The 14,656-nt window shown below is 37.9% G+C and overlaps 1 protein-coding gene across 8 annotated transcripts in view; it reads left to right on the forward strand.

Annotated features, from left to right (window-relative positions):
* The window catches only part of lrrc7 (leucine rich repeat containing 7), an 87,674-nt gene that overhangs the window by 13,406 nt on the left and 59,612 nt on the right, over positions 1–14,656 (forward strand). The window lies entirely within an intron of this gene.

Genomic DNA, 14,656 nt, shown 5'->3' on the forward strand with positions numbered 1-14,656 from the left:
CAGATTGGCAGCCTTTCCTCCGTCAGTCTACCTCAGAGTAGCTGTGGCGACAGATGTAGCTTACCACCATCAAGTATGGAATGAAGAGATATTGCAATTGTAAGTGACTTTGAGTTCCCAGAAAAAAGTGCTATGTAAAAGCAATGCTTTATTTTTATTATTATTATTGTCAACTATAAGTGCTGTTTATGTCCCCATTTACAAAGTGAAAAAAAAAAAAATCCTGTTTTTTGCTTCTTTTTCTTCATTAGAAGTGCTATGTACTTGGATGGCAACATTTTGAAAATGATGCCCATTTTTGGCTGAAACACTGAAAACATTGGGGTTTTTTTAAATGCTGTTTTTTTATATTCAAACCCACCTATGTATGCATGAAGGGAATGGTACACTGCCAATATTGAAGCCATTTCTAAACTGTTTTGTTCTCCTTTTTCCTCACTCAGCATATTCAGCATAAAATGTGTCTCCACTTGTGATCCAGATGAGGGTGTAGTAAATCAGAATCAGAATACTCTTTATTGTCATCGCAACAAGTTACTGAAGTTACGAGTTACAACGAAATGCACGCTTTATTGGAAATGTGTGTTAAATTCAATGAGCAGAACTTTTTTTTTCTTACAGTAAATTGTGCACATATACAGCAGCAACATTTCAGAAAAGTTGCATTTTCTGCATTTACTCTGAGGTAGAGTTGAGGTGTATTCAAAAAGTTGGATTTTCACCGTACGGGTACAGTTGTGTAAACGGACATCCAAATCCCCCAAAAACTTTTTTCCTCTTTCACTTGAAAAGTTTTCATGTAAACAGGGCCTTAGTATTGATTGACTCTATTTTTTTTTTTTTTTTTTTTTTTTTTTTTTTTTAAAGATGTGGACATATTCAGTCAGTTTGTTGGTTAGCCTAGATGAGCTAAAGTTACACAGTTGATCACAGCTGTCATTTTTTGTTGGTGACAGTCAGGTATATTTTATGTGTTATGTGGGGAAACTGATTTCATTCAGGAATGGATACGTCTCCTTCTGTAGAAAACAGTAACGCAGTGAGAAAGGGACCCACCATGATGGAGAATCACTTGCTGCTAAAGCTTACCTTGATGACAAAACTGAAGAAAAACACACTAACAATAGCTGTTTTACTCATTTCCTGATAGTAATCACATAGTGATGAATTAGTGGAATCGACAGAGGATGGAAGGGTGGTGAGACAAAGGGAGGATAGAGTCTTTGTTTCTTCCATAGAAATGTGTGGCAGTGGTGTATTATTTGGCAGCGTTCTTGTATGTATGCAGCTCAAGTGTTAAGATTCACATTAAAAGAACTGCAAATAAACTGTCACTTAACTCCTCATTCGTGCCTTGAAAATGTTCCACCGGGTAATGCATTATTAGTGCAAATATATCTTCAAAGTGTTATGAATCGTGATGGCGAGGATTGATGGTGTGCAGATATGTGGGAGTAAAGTGTCTAACCCTTGACTGACTGGAATGAATTTGCCTTATGATGCCCACGTTGACTTGGAGATGGCATCGTGTTGAGACATTTTCCACCATGACTTTTGTGTCGTGACTAGTGGGCTTCACAACAGTGCGTTCTCACAAAGCTGCCTCCTCACTCTGACTGTTCTCCTCCTGTCTCTCTGTCCAGACAGCGACGCTGTCTGCAGTTTCTCTTGCTCTGCAGTGAGGTGTGTCTGCTGGATATTGATAGTAAGCAGTGGTGATATGTTGGTGCAGAGACAGATAACATCCTCATAGTGAAGCACGCAATAATCAGTGATAAAGTACATCACTGCATTGAGTTTACTGAATATAATGTGTATGCGATTGCTTTGGTTCTGCCGGCTTTTTCTTTAACTCTGTCAGGTGAGGGAAGTGGCTTTGCATCTCTTGTACGCAATGTTGCAGATTGTTGTTTGGTTTAGTTTTTTTTGTTTTTTTTTGTTCTGCAGAATAATGGAAAACAAAACCCATGTGTCCTGGGAATGTGTATGTCATACATAAGTATCTTGTATTTGTTACTGACTATTGGCTAAACTGTGAAGGCTGCACCTGTTGAAATTATACAGATCTTTTCTATTCAACATTGTATGTCTGCTTGAAAACATAATGAAATACTCCAGAAAAAAACAACTACATGGAAATCAGAGAGTGAGTCTTGCTTTTATATCTTCTTTGACATTTTCAACCGCTTAGATAAATAAGAACATAAAACTCATTGCATGTTAGCAATACATAGTGAGCATGAAATTACCATCTATATCTACATCAGGCCCTGTAAATTCACACACTGCAATCATTAACTTTTCGTGCTGTTGATATTCCATACCAGCACCGCTGTTTTACAGCTGTGAGCTGCTGAAAGCAGAGTGGGAAAGCTTCATAGCTCAAAGAGGTAGACATCGCCATGCAAGTTTTCTTTTGTTGCACTATTCAAATGAAATATTTGTGAGTCTCACAGAGCATAATTTTGATCATTCGTAGTTGACTAGGGTTGATACTGTTGGCTGCCAATTTACTAAATGCAGCAGTAACTTAAACCCCATTTACACAATGTTTTGTGTGAAAACACATGTTCGTGTTTTTTGTTTCAGAAAAGTTTTGCTCTTGGATTGAAAACGATGTCCATTTACATGGAAATGGCAGAAACCCTGAAGACGATGTTGTTTTGTTGTTGGACCACCCGCAACTTTTTTTTTTTAAATGGGGTAAAACCATCTGTATTCACACAGACAGCAGCACAATGTAAATATCGAAGCCCCTTTACAATGAATTTCTTCTTTGCTTTGGCCCACGTAGTGCCTGTATGAAAGACATAAGTTGTGTCCCCACATGTGCTCCAGATGATGGTGCAGTAATTGTCCACCTTATTGGAGAAGCACAGCGAAATGAAGAGCAAACACCTCATTTCCAGTTATAAGTAGAACTTTATTGTGCAAGCGCAACACTATTTTCAAAGATGCACATGTGCAGCAGCATTTTCTTGGTGACAAAGCCATAGATGGATCATTTTCAAGAATGTCCACCTTGGAAGCTGTTTTCAAGAAGTTTGTTTGAAGAGACTATAACAGTTATTACTGTCATTATGTTTCATCGCCACACGGTGGCATCTCATTAATTTGCTATATTCTGTAGCTCTGTCTCTTTTTCGACCCTTTTTTTGTTTGTTTGTTGTGTATTACACTAGTGTCGTGGACGCGGCCATGTGTACGTGGACCGCCGTGCTCACTTCAGCAATGTGTGGTAGAGTTGATCTTATTGTTCCTGACGTAAAAATATATATGTGTGAGAACCAGCAAGTCTGTGCTCATTGATTCATCAGGCAGCACGCATGCGTAGACAGGGTTTCTTAGCCGACACCACTACTCATTACATGACCAAATAAAAATGTCAGAAGGTTTCCTCAGTACCATGACACCTTGCTATACGTCATGGTACTGAGGAAACCTTCTGACATTTTAATGTGGAGTTCCCTGTATAGAAACCACACTAGATCTAATTAATGACTCTCATCATTTTACATATGAAGTGTGTGTGTTTGTTACGTTAGTATGGATGCATTGTTTTGTAACTGTTTGAGATTTGACATTGGGAAGTTTATTCCCAAGCTCCAACTGGTCTGTAATGCTGCTGTCTGTCTTATCACCAGGATTTATCAATCACCACGCACCTGTTCTTCAGCACCTTTGCTGAATTCACACCAAATGCCTGATTGACTTCAAAATTTATCTTAGTTGTCCCCCATATGACTACTCTCATTCAGAATGTCAGGTCAGCTTCGTTTGAGTACTGCAATATTCAGTCCAGAGTCTCCAGTTGGTCAGGCACAGTTCAGGGTTGTGAGTTGCTGTCGTGAACCCCAGCAGAGCTGGCTGAGGGCTTGGTACACCCTGAACAGGTTGGCAGTCCATCACAGAACAAACACAGACAGACAGGCAATCACACACAGACATTCACATTCACAATACTGGGCATTTGGAGAGTCACCTATTAATCTCAACCTCCTGTTTTTGGACTGCTGGATGAAATGGAGTGCCAGGAGAAAAAACATGCACACACAGGGTTAATGTGCAAACTTCTCACACACAGCCCTTAAGCCTGGAGTCAAATTATAGGTAAGGGTAGGTAAAACAGGGCTGCCAGCTATTATATATGGAGATTCAAACATGCTTATAACTATACTCACACTACATCCTGTATCATGTCAAGTATACATTATTATTGGATGATACCTGATTTCCCAGCTTTTCAATTGAAAAATTGTTGCTATTGATTGATGTGATTCACAGTTTGAAGAATTGTTCAGAATGCAGTTTAAGAAATAGCTAGGGGTGAAACATGCAAATCCATATTGGAATTGGTGCACATTTTACAGCAATAGGTTTGGGGTTTCTAGTTTTCTTCATTGCTTTAGAAATCTTCTCAGTTTGTAGATGAAAGATTTAAAAAATGAATAGAAATATTCGTACAGTATCGATATACATATCAATGCTGTTGTCCTTCTGGTTAAATATCCTGCTTTTTTGTTTTTGTTGTTATTTTGATTCCTGGTTTAGTCCTATTCTTTGTATTAGTCTTATTGCCATTTTTATCAGCATTACCAGTACATTACTGCTAGCATTACCAATAATATAATACAACAAGTTCAATCATATCTGTGTTACTGATATGCCCTAAATTTATTGATTAGTGTTTATTATCATCAAATAAATCATATTTTAAAGGTGCATTAAGGAGTTTTTCAACTTTAAAAATACCTATTTTCCACCATAAATATGTTACACATTTTTAATGATGTGTACAATGTGCCCTGACATATTCATTACAAGTACCTCTAACAGCGTTAAATTGTCACTTGAAAGTTGCAGTGCCGGTTCGGCACCAGCATTTTTTGGGGGAGAATTTGAAAGGAATGATGTAATGCGCGCTCTGGCTGGCCTGATTTAGTTAAGTTTCGTTTTGTCCGCCATTACTCCGCCAGATGCTTAGTGAGCAACAACTGAGCAGGAGCTTCCAGAAAGTAAGAAAAGACTGGCTTTTGGCACTGCCACAACTCCCGCACAGACTCCACCAGGCAAAAGAAACTTAAATTTTACATGAGCGCAACTAAAAGAGCGAAGAAGGAGTTCCCCTCTTCCGTGCACGCAAGCCACAGGCACGGGTGTTTCACTAAGCTGCATTACGCCCAAGGCCTGCAGGGGGCGCTGTTTTGCATAAAACGCGCAAACTCCTTAATGCACCTTTAAGTTAAACTTTTCCATTTGGATAAAATTTACAATTGAGGATTTGCTGTTAGTTCATAAGAGCTTAGGTAGAACACACTTGAATTGTTCCATTTTTTAGCTTAAAAATATCTAGCACATGTTATCTATTTTTAAATATTCATAAAGACGTTTATTAAAAACAAAGATGTTCGGCATCGGCATCATTGGAATGTATTGCAAAGCATGCGACTCGGACTCCTTAGCTGTGTCAACTTAAATTCTCTTTGATAGAAAGTCTTGCTAAAGATGTAATGGTGGTCAAATTTGTGAGAATTGTTTTAAAGTGTTGGAATTTTTTTTATCTGGTGGAATATTAGACCAACCCTATAAATTCGTAGTGCAATATGCAAACCTCAGCTCCTATGTGCATTTTTTCCCCTGATGGATACACCTAAGCTTGTGTATACTGAGCTTATATTTAGTCTAAAATAACCCATTATAAAATTGGCTGAAATTACTTTGATTCCGAGTTCATTTTGTGTTCCTGAGGGACTGGTTAGGCAGTGTTGCATACAGCTTGTCAAAATGGTTCTCTTTAGCTGGGGCTTTTTAATTAAAGTTTTATGGTAATTTTAGGCAATTGAGTCCCTGGTTACCATAGCAACCGCTTGATTTGCTGTTTTTCATGGACTGTAAAAGGGAAAGCTTGAGGGATAGAACTTACTAAAGGGTCTTTATGCAAATGTAGAAAAGCAGTCAAGCGCTTGGCAATGTATGTACAGTTTACAGGACAAACTTCCTGCAGCCGACCGTGAGCATCATCACTGGAGGTAACATAATCTGCCAGGTTCAAGCAATGACTGTGTAAGCCTAAAGACATCAATGCCAAGATGAGAAAGCATGGCATATTATCTATTTTCATTCAGAGAAGGGGGCAAAAAGCCGGGAGGAAAGGACCAAGGAGTGACAGAGGCAGCAGCAGGTGATAGATGTAGTGAACGCATGAATAGAGATCCAGACAGTCATGCACAGCTATCAGCTGGCAGTAAAAAAGAGAGATTGACTCCCGGCCAGAGCAAGAGAGAGAGAGAAAGAGAGAGAGATGACAGGAAGATGGAGAACTTGTTCCAGATAGCAGCAGGTCTCTCAGTGTGTACAGAGAGAGTTTTTCAGGTGAAGGTGAACTGTTCCTTTGCAATAAGCACTTTGTGTTGTGTATTTGTCATGTCGGTGGCAGATAAAACGACACAAAGCCACATATGGGGGCTCAGTGATGTATCTCAGAGCACAGATTGCAAGATAACTGATTTTAAAGTTGGTTTTAGATTTTTTTCGGTTTTAAATTCACAATTGAATCATGTCTCTGTTAAGATCTGTGAACAAGTACTGCATTTTCTTTTGTCTGTTGAGTCTTTAATATCTTTTGTTCTGTTTAACAAGGTTAATTTTTCTGCAAAATAAAAAAAGACAGAAATGTATACTATCCAATCAGCAGCAATCAGCATACAAACGGCTGAAGTTGAATATTTAACGGAATTCAAAATGCTGCATTCTCCTTCTGATCAGTAGAATCTTGTTGTTTAACTTGTGAAAACATATTTGTGCATTTGTACATTTATAATTTTAATGAATAGATTTTTGTTTATAGGACGAATATTTATTTTACACAAAAATAATTCTTTATCATGCCAAAAGGTATCAGTTGTACCAAAGGTCTGCTAAAGTTGTGTCTTTCAGATAGCTTTCAGGTGTCCGAGGCGGAGAAACAACATTTAATTTGAAAAAATAAATAAAACAAAATAGTGGTCTAAAATATGACAGCAATCCTGAAATTGAAATCACTACATTGTTTCATTTAAATGGCGGCAATGATGTGCAGAGATCAGGGCATGGTGTGCTCGAGCATTGTAATATGACCCAGGGTTCATATCTAGTTACATCGAATTAACCTAAAAGTTTTAATAACAAGTGCCGCCTGGTTCTTTACACAATCTATGAATAGTTCAGAGTTTCTAGGTCATAGCAGGATCGTGTGTGTGTGTGTGTGTGTGTGTGTGTGTGTGTGTGTGTGTGTGTGTGTGTGTGTGTGTGTCTTCCTTCTATGTCTTTCTGGCTCATAGCGTTGGATTAGCTGCTTGGACAACAGTATTGCAAGGTGACCTTAAATAAACAGCGAACGAGGGAAGAAATAAGCACACTGGTATCTCCATCAAAACACATAGATACACTTTCACAGACATCAAGAATTTTTACTGTTGTTGTACAAGTCCTTTTTTTAGGATTCACCATGATATCTCAGCATTATAACATCACATACCCTCATATAGGTCTTCTTATAAATTTATCAAAATTTATCAGCAAGTTTATGTATATAGAAATTCTTGAAATCAAATATTTCTAATGCACCAATTAAAGTTGCAAAGATCTTAAATGGGTGATCATCATACCAGCTCTAAATTTTGAGTACAAACATGAACTCAGTCGATACGGCATTTAAGGTGGAGTACCGTAGAGGCCCGAGGCCGGTTCACCTCGATTACTCGCTCATCTTCTGTACTGCTTGTCCTTTTCAGGGTCGTGAGGCGCTGAAGCCAATCCCAGCTACTTATGGGCGAAAGCAGGGTAAACCCTGGACAGTTGGCCGGCGTAATGCAGGACCTACACATAGACAGAGAGCCACACACACTTATTCAGGGCAATTTAGGACTTCCAATGAACCACACATGCATGTTTTTGGACTGACAATTTTAGATGTGTGACAGTTTTAGAATGTTTTCGAGTTTTAGAGTGTTTGACAGTGATAAAATGTTAGGCCGTGTGAGTTTTAGTAGAATGAATGAGAGTTTTTTTCAATGTTTCACATAGATGAATCGAATATGGCACGCAGTTATGAGTCATCCAGCTTGTGACTTGGCGCTGGATGGTATCCTCTGCCCAGGCCACTTCAGGCACTGTGTCTTTGCAGAACCCCAAGCGTGGATGTTGGTGTTTCTTTCCATAGTTTCTCTGAAAAATTGGAAAGAGTGCATTGCTTGGACCAGCTCATTCTTTTGTCCACAAAAGCGCTGAGCACTGATGACGTGTATGTCTCACTTATGTTGGATTTTTCTGCTACGCTGCAGCACGGGCATGCATTTGCGACACATGAATGGTCACACTACAAAATGTTTGTGGTCACATGCATCTCAGACCACCTTGGGAAGTGGTTTGAGTAAAAGCATTGTTTGTACCTTTTCACACTTGTCTTTTGTCTTCATCCCTTGTGAACTGATCACCCGAAATGCACGTGAATGCCTGGTATGAATGGGCCCTTCAATCCAGAATTGTATTTATCATAAAAAAAATATGTATCTAGAGTTATATAATATATCCTCATTCTTAGAGAAAACAAAAATCGAGACGTGAATTTTGGGCCATGTCGCCCAGTCTTACTTGACAATATTATTAGGGCTTCTACCTGACATCAACATTATGCACAATTATCAAGATTTGTCTCACGGCCCACATTAACCTGTCAAACATCAGTGTGATTCTAAATAAATTATGTTCAAAATACCAATTAATTAAATGTAATTATTGATAGAATAAATTTAGAGGAATGAGCAAAACTGACGCTAAAGCTGGTGTTTTGTGCATTAACAACAGATTAAACGTCTGAATTCACTCTGTAATGCTGAAGATGACGCTGTTTGCATTTTTTTTAGTGGAGACTACAAGCTCATTAAATTCCTGTGAAGACCTGAAAGCTGCTTGTGTTGATGTGTGTGCATGTTTCTCAGTCACAAGATGACGAGTTTATCTTCCCTATGAGTCACCTCGTGGAATTTAAAAAGAATTTCAATTGAGACGCTTCTTTAGAGAAGGAGACAAGAAGTCCTCGGTGTAAGATGGCTCCCTTTTCTGCCTCTTTGTGTGTGGCGGGATGGGAAGAGAAACTAAAAGTTAAACACTGACAGAAGGATGAGGAGTGTTGAGATAAAGATAAACAAAGGCACAGAGTGAGGGAAGAGAGTGAGAGAGGGAGGCCTGCGAGGGGGGAAAAAAAGAGAAGACATCGGAGATGTGCTGGGGCGTCTCAGGCAGAAAGAACTGGGCCAATGAGCATAACCCTGGAAGAACAGAGGAGGTATAAAAAAAAGAAGAAGAAAAGACTTGCCTGGGAAAAAAAAAAAAAAACTGGAATTAAAGTGCAAAATGACAGAAGAGACTCTTTACAGATACTATAGGTCACAGTTGAATGAGGGGAGCCTTGAGACGGAAAACCAAATAAGTCAGTCTGGAAATGTGTTTTAACAGCAAGTCACTTAATGATGTCAGATTTTATTATTGTTTCACAATCTTACCTCCTGCCTTTGAAAGATGATTACAACTTTGATGCACTTGCTTTTTTTGGGTGGCTTTGAACACAATTTCTGTTATTGTAGACATAAATAAATGTTTGAGGTTTGACTAAGCAGCAACATCACAAAAAGAGATTTCATGTGGCAATGAACAAAACCGTAACACAATCCTATAAATCAGGAACATCATGAAACAGAATGTATAGTTTTTCATCAACACAGATGTTTTCAGATCAAGTGAATCACACTGCGCATTGTTAGATAATATATCATCAGAAATTCGTCTGAATATTTTGCATGATCTTACCAATCATACAGCAGAAAACCTAAAATAAGCTCCATTAACGGTTTTAGTAGAAACCACACTGGAATGATAAGGAAACTGAGTCAGAGCACATCCAAAACTGCAGCTCTTGTAGTGTGTTAGTAATCTGCAGTAGTCAGGATCTGTCAGGCGAGCAAATGAAGGAAACGAGTTGAACGGGCAACAGGCTGAACAGGTTGGGAGTGGAGGCTGACCCTGTGGTTCCTGCCACAAAGGTGACTCTGTTTCAAATGCAAAGCCTAATAATGTGCACATTTCAAAATTGATATCTTGCGTCAAATCTGATTCTGTTGTGATGCAAGGTCAAGGGCTCATTTGCTTTTGAGAAATTTAACCCTTTTAATTGCAGAAATAAAATACCTTGCATTTGTTTGCAAGTCTTTTATTTAAAGCATTTTAACCTTGTTTTCTTATTTGTCCATTTTGGGGTCTCTTCATTAAAGACAAAAAAACTGACTTCACCGCATTGTGTCACTTTACTCCAGACAATTTTTGTCCAGCAGAGAACTTTTGTTTGCTGTTTGTACAGCGGGTTGTCCAAAAAGCTCAGGAAACAGTTTTCCACTGAGACTTCCCTCTGAATTCATCTTAATGCCCTCAGGCCACTATTGAGAACAAACTGTCTTTTTAAGTCATTTGTTCATTCAGCCATTAGGCGGTTGAACTTTGTTAGATTTGCACAGAACAGATGAGGTATCTTGCTTTTGGAATATTTTGAATGCTATGTGGTTGTGCCTCTGTTAACACGCTTATTACGTTTTGTTTTGTTTTTTTTTCTCAGCTAAGCTGGATAGACTCTTGAACCACCCCAATTGGGATTAACAGAGTTGTTTGAGTTTGATTCTGAATAAAGACCTGAAACCAATAAACCAATTTGAAAAAGGGAAAAAAAAAGAAAAGAAAAGAAAATATTAGGCTGTGGCCAGTTGTGATGCAGAAGTGATGATAAACAACCGTCCACTTGTCCGAGGTTTGTCAACCTTTCAGTCTTCACTCTGCAGTATGTCATTCAGAAACACACACACATTTACACAACAATCTTCTCAAGCTAATAAAAAAAAGAGCAGTGTCAATGTGAAAATGTTTTTAGAATATTTTTGAGCAAACAAAACAACAACACACAATCTATTTTGTATTTTCTTCGCATCCATTATATAAAAATGTAGTTAATTTGTTATTTGTGTCCATCACATTCTGGATCTCACCAACAGGGTGAGCTGGATTTGGCCTTTAGCCTATAATTTTGAGGCACTGTTTTACAGGGTCAACATTTTAATTCACTCTTAGAATGTCTTTAAATTATGTTTTAAATCGAAATGCAGTATTTATTTCATTTTTACCTCAGAAAAGTTTTGCATTCAGATGAGAACCTTTTTTAAACAATGTCCATTTACACAGAAATGAAAAATGTTGAAAATGATGTAGTTCTCCTATAGAGCCACTAGTGGGTAGGGTTGGGCGGTATGAACAAAATCTTATATCACGGTATCAGAAATTTCATATCACGGTAACGATATATATCACGGTATGTATTTTCCCCTGTAAATTCAAATAATTGCTTAAAAATAACCAAACTGTCACATTTGCTCATTTTCCTCTTTTATTTTTTTAAACTCCAGTTTATATAACTTCAATTATTTAAAAAAAAAAAAAAATCACAACATGAAAGAAAAAAAAGACCTGAGTTTTTAGTGTCTCTGCGTCCACCATTACGGCTCCCACCTCTCCTGGCTACGCTGGTGTTGTTCGCGAGCGCACCCTGTGCCGACCTGACCAATGAAACACAACGAACAAACTCCGCACAACGTCAGGACACACTGTGAAAATGCACAAACGCACCTAAAATATTGCGCTCCGGCTGTCCTGTTAGCGAGTGCAGACGACTGTCCACTGACTCAGAGAGATGCAGCTGACATCTGCTCTCTCTCCGGTATAAACGGCATGGCAGAATTTCAACCGGTATACACTTTTACACCGTCACACGGTATTATACCGTCATACCGCTCAGCCCTACTAGTGGGTGTTGTTCACATGGAAAAAAAAAACATGCCTGTAAACACACAGGTAACAGTTTGCTGTAAACATTGAAGCCCCTGTTAAATGTCTTTCTGTTAACTGTCTTTCTTTGTAATTTTTTCCAACCAAGTATTTGTTCGTAAGAAATGTGTCCACATATGATCCAGATGAAGATGGTGTAGAAAATGTATGTTTTATTGGAGAATCTAAGTTAAATTCAAGAGTGAATGGCACATGCCACATTCATCAGAATGAATGACTCCTTGTTACAATCGAAAAATTGCATTTTCGCTGTTGACACAGAGATGCAGTTAGAGTGTCTTCAAAAAGATTGTACCATAGAAGCCTTTTCCAGTTACTCAGTTGGCCGCTGTCGCGCAAACGGACACCCAAGACACAATGAACATTTTTAGTTGTCACTTGAAAATGTTCTTTGTGTAAATGGGCACTTAATTTGTATTATCCTTTTGCTTTAAGTGTGCACACAGAGAAAAAAAAAAAAAACATCGAACGCGTTCTCTGACTGTATAACCAACATAACGCTTGATTCTGTTAAAATAGTTACATCATTTCAAGTACTACTACTCTTAATTTCTTAAATTTGTTAATTTATTCTTAATTGTTGACAAATATAATTTGTCACAGTTATTTTTAGATTTTTTAAATCCTGATTAATGATTAATTATATGATGTTAGTGTCCTCCTTTTGAAATCTGTAAAAGTTCATATTTAAGCAATTTTCACCTTCAGATATCAACATTCCTATTTTTTTTTTTTTTTTTTTTTTTTTTGCTGCCATGCCATTTTGCCTGTTTGTGTGATTATTACAGTCAGTATGAAGTGTTTGTACACATGCGATATTACAGCTTGAAGAATCAATGATCAAGAGCACTTATCCTATAAGTATGGCTTACTATTAATCTATTTCACTGATGGTTATACCCAACCCATCTCATAGTGCTCTCATTCAATTTGTGAATTAAATAATTCAACAGTGACCATTATTCAATGTAATCTGTTGTTGTAAATGTGTGCGATGTAACTGCTCCAGGCTTGATCGATCCTGTGGGGCTTGTTGTTCTTTATCCCTATCTCTTCTCTCTCCACATGCTTCATATCTGTATCAGTGCTGTTAAAGTATCGTATGACATAATTAAAAATTCAAAATATTTTACAAGGATGCGATATAACAACCGAGAAGTCATATTTGCCAGGTGGTATGGGAATCTGGTGTCTGTGGTGTATGTGAATGACTGAATTAAAAACCCTGTCAGTTATTTGTTGATCGGCTGATTGATAAACAGTGTTATTGTGACATGGAAAAATGCTGTATGGTACTCAATCCCTGCAGTAACCCAGATATGTTCTTCTCTAACAGCACAACTCTGCTGTTTCTGTCACCTTGCTTTTCTCTGTCTGGTTGCTTGTTTATCTCTCTTTATTGCAGTCTATTTATATACCCCACCGTTTGTCAGTCTAACTTTCACTCTGTCTCTCGTCACTGAGTGCAGGCGCATCCAAAACTATTTTCATGCAGTAGTAAGAATGGGTACCTTTTATCAATTCAGACCACGTTTTTCTTGCAATTATTCTTGTGGCAGGAGCCTCTGTGTGAAAAACAACGATTTGGCCCATCTGGTGCATTTGTGGATTTGTTCACTCGTGCATCTGAGCATAATTGATAGCCACATTTTGGATGCAGGTGAATCGTCAGCTGCTCTGTGTTTTGTCGTGTCCGCTGATTGTTATTTTTAGTGTCAGCAATGTAAGGGTCATTGAGTCTTACAGACGTGCCAGCTGGAGCCACAGTTACAGGCAGATCGGACTGGCTGCAAGTGTGAAAAAAACCCAGAGAATGATTCAGCTAGACTTTTTAGTGATGTCTTAAAACTTTGTCATAATCAGAAAGGTAAACACATGAAATTGTGTTGGGACACAGACCATTCCCAAAAATATATTTCAAAAGTGGAGAACTTCTAAGGCTCCGTCAGTTAGTTTTTTTATTTGTTTTATGTTGCAGTTTTGATATTCTAGTCCTTGGGTTTGGTGAGCGGTCAAACCTTATTTGGCTGCAGGAACTTCAATCAGGTGTTTGTGACCCCTGCTGAGGGGCAAATTTGAACCAGTCTTTACTACAGAAGCTCTTCAGCTCATGTATATTTTCTACTTATACTTACTACTTATAGACTGTTAATGCGTAAAACAGTTTCCTCAAGGTGTCACACTTTTTCTTGCCACCGCATACTGATTCAAAATACATGGACATGGGTCACCTGGAAAACACTTTACATATATTTTAATGAGCATTTGTAGTAACTGAAGAAATTTTCTTTAATGCAAAACTTTTTTTTTTAAATTCTGGGCAATTATATGATTCTTAGGATAGTTTTTAGGTTCTTACCTTTATTGAATTCCCATATACGTTGATATGCAATAATGATATAATGAAAGGTATAGGCTTTAAAGGGCTGTTTTTTTTAATTAATTCTTTTATTTATTTATTTATATTTTCATTTATGGAAAATGAAAAATCACTCATCATCAGGTTTTGCTCAGTGATACAAGTTGCCCATTTTCATATTTAGTGAATTAATTCATGCCAGGGTCTTGGACACTCTGACTTACCCATAAAACCTCCAGAAAAATATCCAAACTTTTGTATTCTTGCACTAAGGCTTCCCTTCAAGGTGTACAGGTTCAATGCTGAAAAGTGAGGGGCAGCACAAGGAAATTAAGATGGTGGTTTTCTGTGAAAGTAATGGTCATTTACTGTGTC

The sequence above is a fragment of the Salarias fasciatus genome, chromosome 23 (assembly GCF_902148845.1).
Source record: "Salarias fasciatus chromosome 23, fSalaFa1.1, whole genome shotgun sequence".
In the NCBI taxonomy this organism is placed as follows: Eukaryota; Metazoa; Chordata; class Actinopteri; order Blenniiformes; family Blenniidae; genus Salarias; species Salarias fasciatus.